This window comes from Triplophysa rosa, linkage group LG11 (assembly GCF_024868665.1).
Source record: "Triplophysa rosa linkage group LG11, Trosa_1v2, whole genome shotgun sequence".
NCBI lineage: Eukaryota > Metazoa > Chordata > Actinopteri > Cypriniformes > Nemacheilidae > Triplophysa > Triplophysa rosa.
In genome coordinates this window covers 9,779,112-9,797,481 of record NC_079900.1, presented here as the reverse complement: position 1 = coordinate 9,797,481, position 18,370 = coordinate 9,779,112, and positions in this window count along the sequence as shown.

Sequence of the window (18,370 nt, the reverse complement as noted above, 5' to 3'; positions counted from 1 at the left end):
TGGCATAATTAAATGATGTTGTGGCCTCTTCCTTTGCCTGTACTTGTGTACTCCTTGGATTTATTGGTTATTGTTCAATTCTGGCTCTCTCTGACTCAGCTCTCATATTTGGCACGGGGTACCTGTATCTCACATGACCTTGAGCTAGAAGCTGCTTGTACTGTATGCAAAGTAGACATTCAATTATACAATATATGAATACACAATATTACTATCGTGCACATATTAAGATACAGTTATCTGTATTGTTTCGATTTCAAGAATGCGTATTAGCTTCTTTTCCATGAAATGGTTATATAGTTTACAATACTGTGTATGAGTGCCTGAATGAGAATGCGTATTGCTTTGAGTATAAATGAGACATCATGAGAGTGATTAAAGCATAATAAAAGCACAGATTCTGTTATAGTAAAACAGAAGTCAAATATAATACATTTTTATCTGGAAAACATTGCTTGAAAATGTCTGGATTCTTTATATTATTGTGTCATGGTTCTGCCACCAGACCAAGAAAGAGATGACATGAGGAGGCAGAATCATGACAGAACCTCATGTTTAATGTGAAGAGAGGCATTTTTGGCCCTTATGGCTTGCCATACACTCTCTCCAGTCTTGTCTTTGTCCCTGCCCCCTCCTTTCCTCATTATTGCTGTTTAATGATTTCATGCCCTGCACCTGTTCCCCTCTTGATTTGATCCCTTTATAATGCCCTTGTGTTTTCTGTCCTGTGCTGGTTCATTGTGATTGTATGGTGAGTTCCTGTGCCTTGTCAAAGTCTAGTCTAGTCTAGTCTAGTCTAGTTTAGTTATTTGTAGTTCATGTCATATGTAACTTTAGTCTGTTACATTTTGTGAAGTTGTGAAACTTGTTATTAAGGGGACCACAACCTGGTTTTGTAACATGATTTAAAGGTCCTGGGTACGAAATGTAGCAGCATCTAGTGGTGAAGTTGCAAATTGCAACCAATGGCTCAATCCACCCCACCCTTTATAAGCACTACAGTGGCTGACACAGGGCTGAGATGTCGTCATGTTTTCGCTTCTTTTCCAGTTTGTCCGTTTAGGGCTACTGTAGAAACAAAATGCGAATTCCATTTTTATCCAAAGCGACGTACAAAGTAGGGGAAAACAATAGAAGCAATTTGTGCAACAAAAGAACAACAATGCATAGGTGTAGTAAAAACTGGTCTCAGTCAGCCTATCACAGTATACGAAGCTAAGATTTTTTTTATTTTTTGGGGGGGGATAGGGAAGTAGAAAAGTAGAAGACTGTACTAATGGGTCAGATGTTGATGGAAGAGATGTGTTTTTAGCCGATTCTTAAAGACAGCTACAGAATCCGCTGATCTTGTGGCAAGAGGGAGATCGTTCCAGAGTCGTGGAACACATCCGGAGAAAGTGCGTGAGAGTGATTTTTTTCCTTTGTGGGACGGCACCACAAGACGTTGTTCGATTGGAGAGTGCAGGGATCGGGCCGGTACATAAGTCTGAATTAGAGAGTGAAGATATGGGGGTGCGGAACCAGTGGTGGTTTTGTAGACCAGGAGAAGAGATCTGAATTGGATGCGAGCGACTATAGGGAGCCAGTGCAACCTAACGAAGAGAGGAGTGACGCGTGCTCTCTTCGGCTCGTTGAAGACCACTCTTGCCTTCTGGATCTTCTGAAGAGGTCTGGTTGTACAAGCTGGAAGACCAGCCAGTACAGCATTGCAATAGTCAAGTCTGGACAGGACGAGAGCCTGAACTTGCGTAGCATACACTAGCTTTGTTTAACTAAAAAATATATGGCAGTATATGTGCTATAAGTCAGATTTTTTGTAGAGTGTGAGTTGGTATTTTGGCGATATTTTTATAATTAGAATAATTCTTTTATTATTCTTTGCTGTACGGCAATAGTGGACTTAAATTCTTTTAATTCCTTTATTTTCTTCTAATGAGCTGTTGATAGGAGGAAGAAGAAGAAGAGAAAAAGAGAGAGGTCAAATCAGATGTGGACTTGATGCCAACCAAACCTGAACCTCCACCCTGTGCACTGCCCAGCAACAGCTTTGACCTGTGCTCGCCATTTTAACACCACAAAGTGCTCGTAGGGTAACAGAGCTGCTGACTCGGCGTTCATTCAGAAAGCCAAATGTTCAGTTTACAAGGTAATTTCATTTCTTCTCATTTAATTTTCAGTTGTGTCAATTCAACAACATTGAAACTGCATAGCTCTCACAATGACTAATTGGTATAGATAAAATGCCACCTGATTTGATGAAAGTCATCTGATTGTCTGGTTTCAAACAGGTTGCTTGTAATTTCCAGACCTGGTAACACTGACCCTGATAAGGCATTATGTTCCTCACAATGCATAAACAAGTCAGAATGGATCTTTTCCAACATGTCTTAGCCCATAGATTAATATTTTATACAGGATTGACAGGATTTCACCGTCATAATGTATTTCCTCGTTATCTGAATTATGAAATTATTGCATGTGTTGTGGAGATTTTCTTATATCTACAGTATGTTTGCATGAATTTAGACTGGTTTTGCATTTGCTATATGCTGCCTTTGCAAAATTTGGCACAGTGAGCGTCAAACTGTCCTCTCTAAATATGCTTTTTCCAGGAAAGCTTTCAAGCGGGTTGTAATTTGGTAAAACTGCATTGGCTTTGTTCGCTGTGAGTTTAATAACCTGTTTTCCTCTCTTGATCTTCAACATTGTATAATCCAAGTGGCCACTGTCTTGCAAGCTAATGAAATGCTTCATGGGAGGTAAGGGGACGGGGTGTTGCCCCAGAAATGTTTTCGGCAAGTCGAAAATGTGTAATTTGAAATTGTCGGACAGCATAATTTGTCAGGCTGGGTGCTCGGTCATTAGTCACAGTGTCAGGTCAGGCAAATATTTATTGGGTGCCTTCAATAATAAATGAAACATAGACGCATCAGTCACTTTGGGTTTGGGAGATGAGTAATGCGGCCTCATTCAGGGGGCCGTACGGAAGATGTCCTCTTTGCACTGTAAAGTTCTACATCGATATACAGAGCAACCTACAGCCCATCAGCTACGCATCGCCATGGGGCATTAGTCATGAACGAGCTCCAAAATAATATCAAAGCTCATAATGAGGTGAATTAATAAGGTTATCGTATAAGGAACGTGCCTCGGTATTTAAAAAGCATCAGTGTTCAATGTAGCCTGAATTCCCCCATCTCATCTTTGCACATTTATATTTGCCTGATTTTTCCCCTCTAAAAAAAGAACTAATGGCTGCGAATATAAAGCGCAGAAGGCAGCCAAATCTTACGCTCTTGAACATCTAATGTGGCAAGATGGCTCGTTATGGTAATATTTCTGCCGGACTCGGTTTTGCTTAAGACCCGTCTGTCACAAAAAGTCCCAGCGTTTTTCTCAGCCCGGAACGCTGTCTAAAATCCCCAAAAAGAAAATTAAAATTCAGTGTGTTTTCCAGCATCACTAAAACACCAAATGGTCAATTCATATCGTAGGCCTATTATTCAGTCTAAATGTGCATAAATGTCAAATAGACTGTAAACAGCCTCTCGTGTTATTGTGCGGTCGGTGAAAATCGTGGCTGCGGTTCATTTAATTCTGACCGGTCTGTACCTGATTTTACCGGGCTTCAAAACAAACATTCATCATGAACAGGCGCGCTTAATATCTGCCCCGTCGCGTCCATGTGACCACGCGCGAGCTCCTCGAGCAGCGAGTCCACAGGCCAAACACATTTGGACTTCATCATATTTATCTTTCCTTCATCCGTTGAAGCACCTTTTGAAAAACTGTCCCCTCAGGTTGGTCTCGCCGATGTCTCGGTCGCCCATTTGTCTGGCACGTCAAGAAATATTTGCCCTCCGCCGCCAATGCAAAAACCGGCATTACGCACATGCAAGCTAATTCATCTTCATCCATTATGCCATCATTACTGTGATTAATTCTCATAACAAGCACTGTTGCCTGTAGAAACGTCTTGAAACGTAGAAACGTCAAAGTCTTGCCCCACGGTTTCGTGCCATTGGTGAGAATTGCTCGGATGTGATGGAAAATGCGTGCTCTTTCAAGTGAGCAGCTCATTATCATCTGCGCAGGGCTGCGATGCTCACCGCGAGCGAGTGGAGTACAAAGTGGATTCAGAGAGCCCTGCGGATGGCAGATGGATAGTTAGGACTCCTTGATTAAATCAGCATCTAATATCATTTCATGATCCCACGTGCGTTTACTCGGTTACGGTCGGATGGAGACGTTGGTGTCACAGGTCTTTGCTGATCTTCAGTCAATGTAAACAAAAGTCCTTTGAGTATCATCATCCCTGTGTTGCCTCGACATCAGCACTTTCCAGTGGGCGCGATGCGGGTTAATTGAATTCGGCTAATTTATACCACGCAGATGGTACCTCGCGAACCCGCGTTGAGAATTTTACGGCTATTTGTATTTATTTTCTCCCGCGAAACAAATAGACGCGGTGTGGATGTTCTGTGGGGTTGCGAGCTCATTTAGCAGGCAGAATTGATCTTCTCAGCAGTGGGGATGCAGGAGGGGTTCCTCCAGGGAAGGGGTGAAAAGGAGCCAAAAACGCTTCACTTAATTGAAGCTTAAACTTGGCCGCCTCTGTTGCCCTGCTTCATACAATAAAGGCACCTCTGAGCATTGCCTGCGATAGTGTATTTGTTTGGGGGTATTCGGATTCTTCCAGACCATTAATCTAATTCCTTTTTCAATCCAGATCCCTATTAACGATAACCTTGCTGGCGCACGGCGGAATCAAATTTGCACATCATTTGCAAAATTTGAAGATTAAATAAAGCAGGCGGCGGCACACGCGCACACACGCATTCTGGTTCCTGGTCAGCTGCCTGTGTGATATTGGATGAATTTATGAATTATTCATTGATCTAATTATAGAGATATGCATATCTGAATCTGTCTTTTTTATGCCTTGTGGCATCTGGACAAATATTGTTGATGTGTGTATATATAGGCTGTAATATTTAAAGAAGCTCTTTCCTTCCCTGCAGCTACTATCAGACCTCTTGACAGATAACAGGAAGTAGAGTGGGAGGGATTGTGGATTTGTAAATGGTTGATAACTTTTATTTATGTGGAGGATGACAGACCTGTTTGAGTCAGTCAGTCATGTTTTTGGGATACATCCACAAAATGATGTCAAAGAAAATACTTTTTCTTAGTGATGTCCACCACTTTGGCCACTATTGTATGATTAATATGGATCGATGGATTTTGTTTTCCAGATGATATATAATGATCACATTTGCATCTCTTTCATAATCACGTTTGGATTTCTCTTAAGAATGTTTGATACCTCTTTTCTTTCCTCTCGCAGGAAACAACTTCTGCTCTACAGCTAAACCCCCGCTGTGCTTTTTTGTTTGTGACTGAACGTGCACGTTGTAATGGATGATAAACTTCATGCTAGCTGCTGCTAATGTGGGTGCCGCTCTCATTGTTCACCATTATGTGAACAGCAGTGTAGGAGTTTGCTCGGCACTTCACAACGCCACATTGTGCACGCATCAAATTAAGCCAACCTGATCCCCGGCAGCACTGAGCGCTGAATATGAGCAGCAAAAAATGGGAAATTTGTCAATACTCACATGCTCGATCTGTCTCCATTTCCCATTTGTGGGAAATGTTTGCTTCAATGAGTGTAACGGCTGCTGATTTATCCCTAGCAGAGGGTAACGGAAGGTTTTCCTTTTAGCTAATGGGAAAGGTAAACATCAGCCATTTGAGTTTATAAAAATACACGAAACTTAAACTGAATTTTCTCTGTTAATAGTTATTTGAAACTGCTGAAATGGTGTGACCTTATTTAAGTGCACAGGAATCCGTGTCTGTGTGTGTGTGTGTGTGTGTGTGTGTGTGCGTGCGTGTGTGTGTGTGCGTGTGTCAGGTTTTGCCTGACCAAATGTCCTCAATATATAGTAAGACTTACTGTAAATCAACAATAGTCTAATAAACAAATAATAATGAAAATGTAAGAATGATTAAAGGTTTCTGTGAGGGTTATTTGTAGGCATAGGGTTAGAAAATATCATTAGCTTAATGTGAGCCAGTGGAAAGTCCTTGTAAGTGCTCACATAAACAGTGAGTTGGCATTTGTTTGAATCTCTTTGCATATGCCTATGTTAATGTTCCTGTGTATGTGTTGACGCGTGTTCAGTGTGAGCTGTTCTCAGGTCTGTGCAGGTGGTACAGCAGGACTTGCTGTCAGGACTATCTGACAGCTGTTCAATAAGACCTGATGTGCTGGGCTTCCAGTGCCACATTTATCTTCTGCCCACATCTTATCTGCAGTGTCTCAGCACTGAGAAAGTGTCAGCCATTAATCAGTTTCATCAGTAGTTAATGCTGCCCCCCGCACCACACGCACGCACACACACACACACACACACACACATGCTGCTCACCTGGCCTTGTGTTCTTCCAGCATCTGGCAGAAAGGTGGGAGTTTCATTAGCTCCTTGTCAAGGTTTAGTCTAATCTAGGCGTCTGGTCTAAAACTGCAGTGCGGGCCTTACGGTCAATCAAAGCAGATGTAACATTTTTTGGGGGTGACATAAATGTTTTAGTTTTGGAAATGCAAATAACGCATTTCTTGTGATTGATCATGCAGTCTGATGTGCTTGGTGATGTCCCAGAGTATACCACGTTTCATCATCAGCGCGTTTAAAAAATAAAAAAATGTTATCAATAATGCATTGATGTATCATACCTTTCTCTTTTTTTTTCACTCATGCAGTAAATTATGAATTAAATGGAGGACAAACAGGTATAGTCTTAAGAACGTTTTAGAATTTTTGTTTCCTTTGTTGCTTATAGAGATTTGCAGACAAAAGCATTACAATGCCGTTTCGGATCTATCTAAAATCACTTAAGGGATATTACCCATTCCCTACATTCGGTTACTCGGAGTGTATCTTTTAATTCCATTCTTAGCTTGATTTTAATCACATATACGATTTTACTGTACCATTTTTATCTCATCTGCTGCATATTTCTGACAGAGATTGAAAGCTCCAGATCTTTTAAATAGGCTGAAATGCCCCCAGCGCACTACAGATTAATGTTGCCACCTGGCTACGAAAAGTGTTTGCTTGAATAATTCATTTATCTTCCTTCCTTTTTCCCCATCCTTCATTATTCTCTCGTTTTATTTTGGAGCAATTACCGTAGCCCATGTTCTGTTCATCAGTCCAGAGACTATTATTAAAATCCCCATCTCGCCTTTCCCCTTTTTTTAATGCAGGTACATAGCAGACCGGAGGTTGCACCCACTTGCTTGATTTAAGACTCATTCTGTCTCTTCTGAACAATTAATGACCGTGCCACAGCCTGGCAGGCAGGGACAACAGAAGCTGGAGGATTTGTTGAGTGTTTTTGCAGCATGTGAAAATGGGCACCGCAGAATAAATGAGCTCGGTATTGACTTGGATTATACAGTATTTCCTGTCACATGCTGGATCACATCAAATCTCCCCGGCAGCTAAATAGGTATACACATATCCAGAGAGGGAAAGCAGCATTCGGTTGTGTTGGCTGGTGAATCACTCGTCTGTTTTGTTTTTGCATTTACTAACTTATCTCATTTTTTAGGCCTGTCATTTGAATAATTTTGCATAATGTTGCTGTTTACATTAATGTCCGTTGTCACATCCTGAACATTGGTCATGAAGCAAAAACCCCTTGAGATCCCCTGTACTGTATGTACATGGGATCTCAGAGCATTTCCGAGAGTCAATCCTCTATGAGTTTAAACCAACATGCTGTTTTGTCTTTATAAAATGAGCTTTTCACCTGTGCTCTTGCTACACCTCTTGCCTTTTTGTCTCAATTTTCATACATGGGAGATTTATCTTGAGCTCAGGAACAATAATTGGCAAGAAATGTAGCTGGTGTTGGCTTTTGCTTGTGGTGATTTTCTCATTAGAGGAAGGTTATTACTTATTTCTCGGTCTGATTGCCCGCATCCATTAGAGCAGTGTACTGTGATACAGAGAATAATATTGGGTGGGGGGTATGTTCTGTCCAAACTCGCATCACAGTAACTTGATTTGTATTTCTGAGTAAAAGTGAAATGTGTCGCTGGCCCCCTGCCACGATGCAATGGTTACATAAGCATTGCGGCTACTAAGGTGTTCTGAGTCATTGCAAACTCAATGGTATGCGGTTGCTAAGGTGTTATGGGTGGTTGCTAGGTGGTTACTATGGGTTTTCAGGTGGTTGCTACACTCTTAAAAATAAAGGTGTTTAAAAAGGTTCTTTACAGTGATGCCATAGAAGAACCATTTATCAGCCAGTCTGAAGAACCTTTTTTGCCACAAAGAACCCTTAGTGAAACAGAAAAGTTCTCCAGATGTTAAAGGTTCTTTATGGAACCAAAAGGTTCTTCTTCATTTTTTAAGATCGTAGGTGCTTGTTCAATTATAAATTCCTGTTTTCCCGTATTACCCGCCAGTTCTGATCATTTAGAAAAGTAATAGTATGTCTGTCAATCAAAAGCATTTACTAACATTTAGTATTATATGTTATTATAAGCTCTTTATTTTAGGAATTTCTGAATATGTGCTATTTTGTTGTCCCTTGCACTACATACAGTCAAACCGAAAATCTTTCAGACACCAGATATCATTTTTGATATTTTTTACTAGTGGGTGCAGGACACTGTAGTATATTTATGTAAGTGAGGATAGCAAAAAAAAGTAAACTATGCCATATTATACCAAAATATTATTCAAACAGTGGACTACCAGTAAAATTGATACAAAATTGGGACCAAATAAATCACACACTTTGACCTGACCATGTTTTGCTTAAGTGTTTTTTTCTTTAATTGCTAATTTTACCTTTTTACACAATAGACACATTGATTGGCAATTGGTTGTCCTAAATGGGTATTATCTAATTGTACTTAAATTTAACAGCTGACAGCTATTCAACCTAATCCATCACATACCTTTCTATCAAAGTTATTTGACATTATCAAGAGGAATTTGAGACCGTTTAACTCTGGGTTCTTGTCATATTTTATTACCATTTTCTAAACGACAGCAAATTAACTGTGATAATGTGAGAAATGTTGAAGGTGTCTGAATAAATTTAGGTTTGACTGTATACTGTATGATGGCAACCAATTGTGCATGTGGCATGTGCTCATTGGGTACATTTTGTGCTTGAACGTGAGCAGAAATGACTAGTTTGATTTGCAATTGATATTTAAAGACGGCAGAATAGAGTGGGAGTTTTGTTTGTGTCATGTTATAAATATATATTGCTCTGGAATGCAAATAATACTGTAATGAAAAGCACCTCGTGACTTATGATTTGATGTTATGAAATTTGAATATACTAATTACTGTTTGCATCCTGAATGAAGCATTAAAAAGATGATTTTGTGTCCATCATTGCATTTTCTGTCTGGTAAAAGCTGCTGTGGGTATTAAAGGTAATGTAATGAGTAAGATAATGACTGTTCATAGAAAATAATCCACAGATCATCTCCATAACAATTAGTGAAAGTAATTATCTATTACTTTAAAGTTACTGCCCAAACACTGACTTCAAATAACAGTGTACATCATTTTGCCCCAATTTACCGAGTTATATTTTAAGACATGAAGCTCTCTAGATAGAACCGCCTCACCTACTGTGCATCACAGCAGTATTTTTGCAGCACTCTCAAAAAACACTCGAACGCCGCTTTTTACTGACATCTGACACATTTTTCCACCTTCCGGTGTGAGAAAGTGTGTTGGGAACGTGTACCTCCATCTGGTCGTGGGCTTTCTCTCTCTCGGTTTTGTTAAAGAGCAGCAGGCCCTATTATCCTCTTATTTGTCTGACATTGTTGTTCATGTTGGCTTAATGATTGGAAACAGCACGGCTCTTCATTGGCAGGCTTGTCATCGTGTCACAATTGATGAGCTTCTGTAATTAACACTGTGGAATCAGACGAGCTCGGTGGAACGAGCTCCCCAGAGGTTAAAACTGCAACGCTCAGCTCACGAAAATCCCAATCCATGAGCAGGGTGGGTCCGTCTCATCTGGCTGACTCCAATACGCGTTATGATTCAGATTGCCAATGTTTTAATGAAATCGTTTTGAATTATTTTCTTGCGCGGTGTAGCTCCGGCCCTTGCGGCGCCCATTTAAAGTTGCCAATTTTTGCTGTGTGGATAACCAGGGCGGATGTCAGAATCAATTAACGCTTTATCTCTGATTAAATTTAGAGCTCTATTATAGCCATTTCAAAGACGACCGAAGAAGTGACTGGGCGTTAACTTGATGATATTGAAGCCGAAACCAGGCAAACAATGACAGGAAATGATGAGGCTCTTATTAGTCAATGAGACGGAGCAGAAGTCATATTTGGTTTTGATGCCAAAAAGAATGCAGTTGAGTGGGCCGTTATTGTTCCGTCTGGATGAGGCATGATTCGTTCATTTCCCGTTTAGGAATGCTGCCCATGGCTGGAGAGCCTCCCGCTGTGGATCTCAGACAATCCACAGTGAGGTCATTGCCGCTGGCCTGGCTGGCGCCGCTCTCTTGTGATAGGCTCGGAGTCCAAACAGCTCTGCCTGTTAGCAAAACTGTTTATCAATTTGTCATTCGTCACTCGTATAGTCAGCTCATGTTCGCAGCCACAAAACCAAACCTTTTTCATCCCCCTCTGGTTAAAATTCATAGCACTCTGTTAATTGGCTATATTAACTGTGTCTGATTGAAGCACATTTGCTGAGGCAGAAAGAGAAAACACACAAATGGCTAACTCGGGGGACAATTATCTCTAAAAGTGAGGGGACATCTCAATTACCAGTGAGAGGCTTTGTAGTTTAAATGCATCGGTATAATGCAGGGCTCTGTGGTGTATTTTTTATTAGCATTTTATTTAAATTACGCAATGAATTCTGCTATGCGTTCCTCTGAGCTCCAGCCGGCACGTCTTATGCAACACGGTCCCCCTCCCTTCATTTGAAACACAGCGAGACTTTTGAACTAAACAAAGCTTCTGACTCTCGTGTTGACTTCGGCTAGAATCATCTGGAACATAAAATAAAACATCCTGCGGCATTAGGTGTCTATATTTCATGTATCATTGGTTGATGAAGCACCTGCTGGCTGTGCTGATGTCATAGCGTGACAGAAGACACAGAGGCATAACATCCACATAATGTTAGTCATTTACATGTGTGAGCGTATGTCGAAAGTGTTGTTGTTAGCCAGTGCGAAAACAATTCTCATATAGACGTTTTACACTTCAGAATTTGAACGCTTGCTGTGTATGAAGGGTGACTCATTCTCACCGTTAGATGAAACGTCTCACTTTAAGTAATGGCATGTATTGTTTAGACTTATATATGCTGTAGTTAGCAGTGCATTAATGTTACTGTTGCACATGTTGTACTTGGCGTGTTTATCGTCACACATTGTTTGTGATACACGAATGATACTTTAAATCATAAGAGCCGTGCTGTTACTGTTCTAAGCAATCAGACATGCGATTTTTCACACTGCGAACAATAATACATGCATAAAAATCACAAAATTACATTAAAGGGGACCCACAATATTTCAGGACCAGAATATCATAGAAGCTGGAGTTCTGATGCTACCAAAAGAACAAAATGTAATATATTTATAATATTTATGTTATCAATTCTTCTCATATGCTTCTTTTTCATATGTTGTGTGTTTGTACATGTGTATGTGATCATCAGGTGTGATCTTAGGGTGTGGCATACAGTCAAGGTTTCCCGAGTGTCGCCGTGTGAAGGCGATGGTGTCGGAGTTCTTTTGCGTCTGGGTGTTTTAGCCATGCTGCTTTAAGCGTGCGGTCGATGACACTTGTCGCTGTTTAATAGCCCGCAGCTCTGTGGTGCCAACTCCAGCAAAGATTTCTTAATTAGGACCACTGGCGCTGGAGCAGAAGACAGGATGAGCAGCCATATTTCGGCAATTAAGAAACAGGATAGATGATTTTCATGTAGGGAAAAACAACGCTGTTTAAACTGTCTCTAAAAGACTCTGCATTAACCTGGGTTTTACCTTTGCGTATGTCTATAACCGAAAAACATAACAGTGCCAAGGGATGTGTGGAGGATCAGCAGACAATGAAAGTAGTCTGGTAATAATGAATAATGAATTTAATTATCTGGTTAATTGGTGAAGAACAGAAAATCAAAGGATTAGATATATCATAAATGCTATATTCTGTGTCATCAGCAAAAGTAGCAAAATCAGGTGTGGTGGATAATAATTATTCCTACATGATGTGATCATCCTATGAGAAAAAATTAACGAACACCCGCTAAATACTTGCAAGATCTTTTTTGCAGAATATCAGCATGCTGTATCTATTAAACATCTCATTGTTTTGAGAATTGTTCTATCCATGTTTGCATAGATGGATATGCAGTAAACTAATTTTGTGTTTGCTTGCCGTAGCTAACGCATCCTGAGAGAAACCAAGGATACAAGAGTGAGGTTGTCTCGTTAAACAGCCTCCAGTAGTGTGAGGAGAGCTGTAAACATAATACATAGCTGTTGTCATGACAACAAATTCTGCAAAAAGCACTTGATTTGAGTCGAAACGGTTTTGTGCTTTCCTGCATCCAGACATTCGTGAGACACGTGACGGCATTTGTAGCATGGTTACAGAATGAAGGTCAAAGTCACAGCTGGCTCACGGTGCGCATGCTGACCTTTGAGGGCGAACCATCAAGGAACATTCTTTATAAATGTGTAAATTTGTCGGCGAAACCTGTGATTCTCAGTGAATGTGCGTGTCAATTTGCATATCACACACCCATCTAACTGTCTTTATGCGCTTTCTTTCCTTTCTCTTTCGAAGTTGATGTCTGTGGTTGTGTAGGGGATATGAGATCCTTTTGGAAACAGGACTGTATTTCCACTGACATGAAATTTGACATTATTTGCACACAAACATAGTAATTTTGATAATACCTTATAACATCTGAATAAATAATTTGAATCTTTAGCCATCACCTTATACTGGTATTAAAGGGATAGTTCACTCAAAAAAATTCTGTCATAATACACTTTTTTTCATTTCAGACCTTTTTTCTTGTACAGAGCACAAAAGAAGATACTTTGAAGAATGAATCACAGAAACAGCTGTCGGTAACAGAAACAGCTGTTACCCATTGGTTTTATGTCCTTACAATAGAAGTCAATGGGTACCAGCAGTTTTTGTTTACCAACATTTATCAAAACATATTATTTTGTGTTCTGCAAAAAAGATGAAAGTCATACAGGTTGAAATTACAAGAGAGTGAGTAAATGATGAATGAATTTTCATTTTTAAGTGTACTATCCCTTTAATGCAACAGTATGAAGGCACACTCTTAAAAAAAGGTGCTTCAAAAGGATCTTCGATGCCATAGAAGAACCTTCTGCTTCTATAAACAACCTTTAACATCTGTTTCACAACAGGTTCTTTATGGCGAAAAAAGGTTCTTCAGATTATAAAAAAAGTAAGAAAGACATGGTTCTTTTAAAGAACCTTTGACTGAATGGTTCTTTATGGAACCAAAAATGGTTCTTCTATGGTATCGCTGTGAAGAACCTTTTAAGCATAAGCAACAAATACACTAAAATGATAGAAATCATCTACATGTATGATATTTATAAAGAACATCTTATTTTAAATGAATAGAAAAAATAAGAGACTACATAGGTTTGTCAGACCAACTGGATTAGGGGTGGGTATAGAGAATAATTGATGTTTTCTCACAGTAGAAACGTTTGAAACCTTTCCAGATCAGGCACCAGCACCCGTCGGTGAAAAAACAGGCCACGTGTGTTTGCTGTCATTATAATCTTAGATGAGGAAGACACAATGACTCACATTATGAATCGCACAGTTGGCACAGGAGCAGCCACCATCTCATACTGTACGTGCTCGTATGTGTCAATCCCACCTCTCAGCACCTCATCAGACCTGCAGTGTTGCTGCTTTCCCACTGGATATGTGTCTGTATGCAGAAGGTTGGGGTGAGGAGGAGGAGAGAATCTGATGTGTTTTGACTAAGTCCCAGAAGGGACAAAAGGGTGATTGGGGGGCTGCTAGCAGATGCTGAGAGTGGGTGGGTGTATTGGGTAATTGGATTTGTCAGACATGAGCCGTGCAGTGTGGAAGGAGACAGAATGAAATCTTTGATTAAGCTTGTCTCTTTCTCTTCCATATAATGCTTAGGGACAGAACAGATAGCCCGATGCCATCACACAGAGAGCTAGTCTCCCTGCTCCATTTTCAACAGGGAAATTGTATACTCTTGTTCTGCCAACATGCAGCCACACACATATTGTATAGAAGTTGTGTTAGTGAGGTCCTCTCATAGCTGCAATGGTTTCATAATTAGTTACATAAGGGATAATATGCAACCAGATGCTTGCTATCGCGAAATAATAAATAAAAAACAGAGGGGTCCTGTATCACCCTAAAAGGGTTTGCTTTCTGATAACAAAAGATGTACAGTACACAAGATGTATGACCGTGTGTATGTTATTGTACTTTATATACATTATAACTCATTCATTTAAATTATATTAAAGTCCCAGTGAAATAAAAAATGACAATGCCTATTTTCTCAAAAAATATTGCAGCGTTTATTTTAAACAGTTTATCAATGTGAATCATTCTCTTTTTAAAAACCGTGTGACACAATAATCTTTAGTTAAAATCTGAAAATGCACTTCCGTCCTGTAATCCATTTTAGATGACATATGTTAGACGGCTTGGGTGGAGCATCAAGTTTACAGTTTGTAAAAACCGCCGCTAGAGGGCGCACGATCAAAACAACAACAATGCCGTAGCTTGATGACGCTGTGAAGGAGCGTGGAATGATAGGATCTGTTGTCTTCAACTCCACCGCTGATGGCCGTCAATCAGACTGGAAAGAGAATCCATGTTAGCGGATGAGGTAAAGTAATAAAGTTTTATAAATGTTGCGTATAATTGTGGTCCATAAATAAGTGACTGCACAAAACAAGCTAGTGGCTTGCTAGACGCTAGAAACTACTTCCGCATTTGTCCACGACACTGTTGTCATGCGGTTTCTATGTCATTAAAGGCGGTAACAAAAGGTAACGCGGATATGACACCATTGACAGGCGATTGCACAGCCCCGTGTCACTATTTAGAATGCAGATTTTCTCACGATTTACAAGTAGTTGGAAACATTTGAGATATTGTAAGTACTCAGCTGAACAAACTATATATTCTGGCTTAGTGGTTTTTGGATATTTTACTGCAAAATTGTTACAAACTGTACCTTTAAATTAATGAGATAAACAGTGGTGTTTTATTTTAAATATATAAAATAATTTTATTAAACGTGAAAAATAAGCATGCCTGCAAATTAATGTGACGGTTGTTTTGTTCTCTTTATTTTAAACTAATACAATAAACGTGACAAATAAAGTGAAAATGAATTTGAGTATTTTATAAAACAATCCACAAAGCCACACAGGTGTAATATAAGCTAATGGTTATGTTTATGACGAACGTCTGCGACAGTACTGTCAGACGCAGGCTATATACGACAGTGTCTGAAATCACTCACTCATTTTCATTCACTTCTTCCCCATATAGTGGACACAAATGTCATTCGATATATAGGGAATAGTCAAGGAGTGAAGGAGGGAGCGGTTTCAGACATAGCAACAGTTCCAGGAAATGCCAGTGGTCATATTCTATTGCTGTTCTTCAAACCTTTCCAGGTATTTTCATGATAATAAAGTATGTTTATAATGATGATGTTTGACAAGTGTTGCTTTTTCAAATACACGTTATAAACGACTCAATCTCGTAGTGATTTTAGATCGAGCAGTACTTATACTGATCAAAGAGCCGTAGTTCGAGCTATAGGCGAATGTGGTTTCAACAACCAGGCACCTCAGCTCCACCCACATCCCGCGCCATTTTTAAATGTCTGGGAGTGATGACCACCGGCTCCGCCCACTTTAGGCTTCAAAAATGCTTTTCACAAACCTATGGGTGAAGTCATGGACACTACATCCATGTTTTACACAGTCTATGCAATTAACCATCAAACAAACATGTCTGTGTAAGATTTCATGCAACACATGATTCGGTACATTTATACACATTTAGAATAGCAAGGACCCCTTTAGATATGCATTTATTTAAAAAAATAAGTGAAATTTAAATCTGTCATTACCCTCTAAGATAATAGAATGTCATCCATGGCCACATAGTATCACTTATACCCACAAGGAGAAAAATAGCCACATCCTGTTTTTAAAGTTTGGCAAAGGAATATCTAAGCTGTGAGACCTTTACTCCCTCATTAAAAATGCATTATGTGTGCCAATATTCACATTCAAACAAATGCTGAGTAATTAACATCTGCTTGTGGAATGGCAGTGAATGAATGAAGATATGCCGTGGTGTGGACCGCAGAGCTAAAGCAAAGCAGGCCAGGTGGGGAACTGTCCCAAACAATTAGACCACATTGCCCCTTTAACGTTTTACTCTTAAAATCGCCCTTGATCTCACAACCTTTTTTTAAAGTGACGTTATGGACAGTGACTGCCAGCCGTGCGGGGTTAATGCGGCCCATCTGTTCGAATCTACGAAAGGCAGGCGAGTGTAATGGCAGGGGACGTATACAATTGGCCAATGCCCTGCCTTAATTGTCTTCAATAAAGATCTCAGTGCCACACCTTGATGGGAGTATTTCACCGGAACGAGAGAGAGTATCTCTCTCTCTCTCGCTCTCTCTCGCTCTGGTGTAATTCTCTACATTACCCTTGATTGGCAAAGTTAAATGCTTTGTGTGTGTAGAGGACAGAATCATCCATAAACCCATCTGTAGAAGTAAACCACAGGATAAACGGGACGTGTTTGAAAAACAGCACGAGAGCTTTTCGATATGCCTGAAGGCATTAGCATAAAGATGGAAATCAATAGGTACGTGCATTGCTCTGGCTAGACTACACTACACACAATTCAACATAGTTCTCACTTGCTTATAAATCAGACCGTCTGTGGATAAATTAGAGAAAGTAGAATAATGAAGTAAAAACCTGAGCCGCGCACAGCGTTTATTCGAGTCTAGGAGAGGCAGCAGAGAGATACAATTGCACACAGTGGCCTTTTGGGAAGCCAGTGGATGGAGAGGATTTGAAATAGAGGTCATTTGTGGAATGTCAGGTGAAGTCGATGCTAGAAAACCCAACTCGATTAAACTGCCGTGGTGCATGATGGATCTATATATGCAAAGCAAACCAGACTAAGCGTATTTTTCTTATTGTGTCAAGTTTATGTTATCCAGCTGTTCACTAGGGCTGTATGTTGTGTTTTAAAACCAGCATTTGACTGATGCTTAACTACCATATTAAACTAAAACGATTAGCAAAACCTGCTGACCGCCTCAGTTACACCAACAGTAACCTGGCATACAAACTCATGCTCATGGTTTTAGTATTAGAGCCTTGTGATTGGCTAAAACAGCAATGGGATTCAAACGACTTTTCATCCATCAAATCAGTTCCAAAAGTTACACATTTTTGGCTATAGAGCACATTATTATTCACACCTGTATCTCTGGCCAGCGTTGAGCTCACCTCAGGATTCTGTCATTGATATTGATTCTGCTCTGCGTGTCTTCCTCCCTGAGCTGTCCGACGGTCCTGTAGATACACATCACTCAACACGATGTTTGTTTGGGGGTGTACAAATGTCATGTCTGAACGTCCTGCTGCGTAGAAGATAAATTAATTTGGTTAAACATTGAGTTTATATGCAGATATTAATGCTGTGAAATGTTGATTTGTTTAGAAATAACAAGTAATAATATACAAGTAACTTGACATTTGAAAATACAAAAATATAATAATTTTTACAATCAATCATTTAAAGTGCGAGAGTAACAGTGGAGTTAGATACACAGAAGAAAGAGAGAAAAGCTTTCTAAACAGCAGTCCATCAAACACTCCGATTTTAGCAACACTCTTACATAAACATGTAGGCCTTCACTACATTTTAATATTATCATCATTATTGATTTATCTCATTCTCTGGCGACCAAAGTCCGTTTACGGAAGTCGTGCCACTCGGCGGACATGTTTGCAACGCCTCTGGGCAGTTAATAGCAAGTCCGCTGTCCTATCTACTGTAATGGGGGAAGGCAGATATTTTGAAAACCGCTGTCAAAAATCACAATTAAACAGCATATGTCCTATCAATAATTAAACCTGACGTATACTGTACCATAACGTGGGTTTGCTATGCTTAAATTGCGCTAAAAATCACCTTTTTCGATATCGCTTCATCTAAGGTGCATGCGCACAGCCTGGCAAG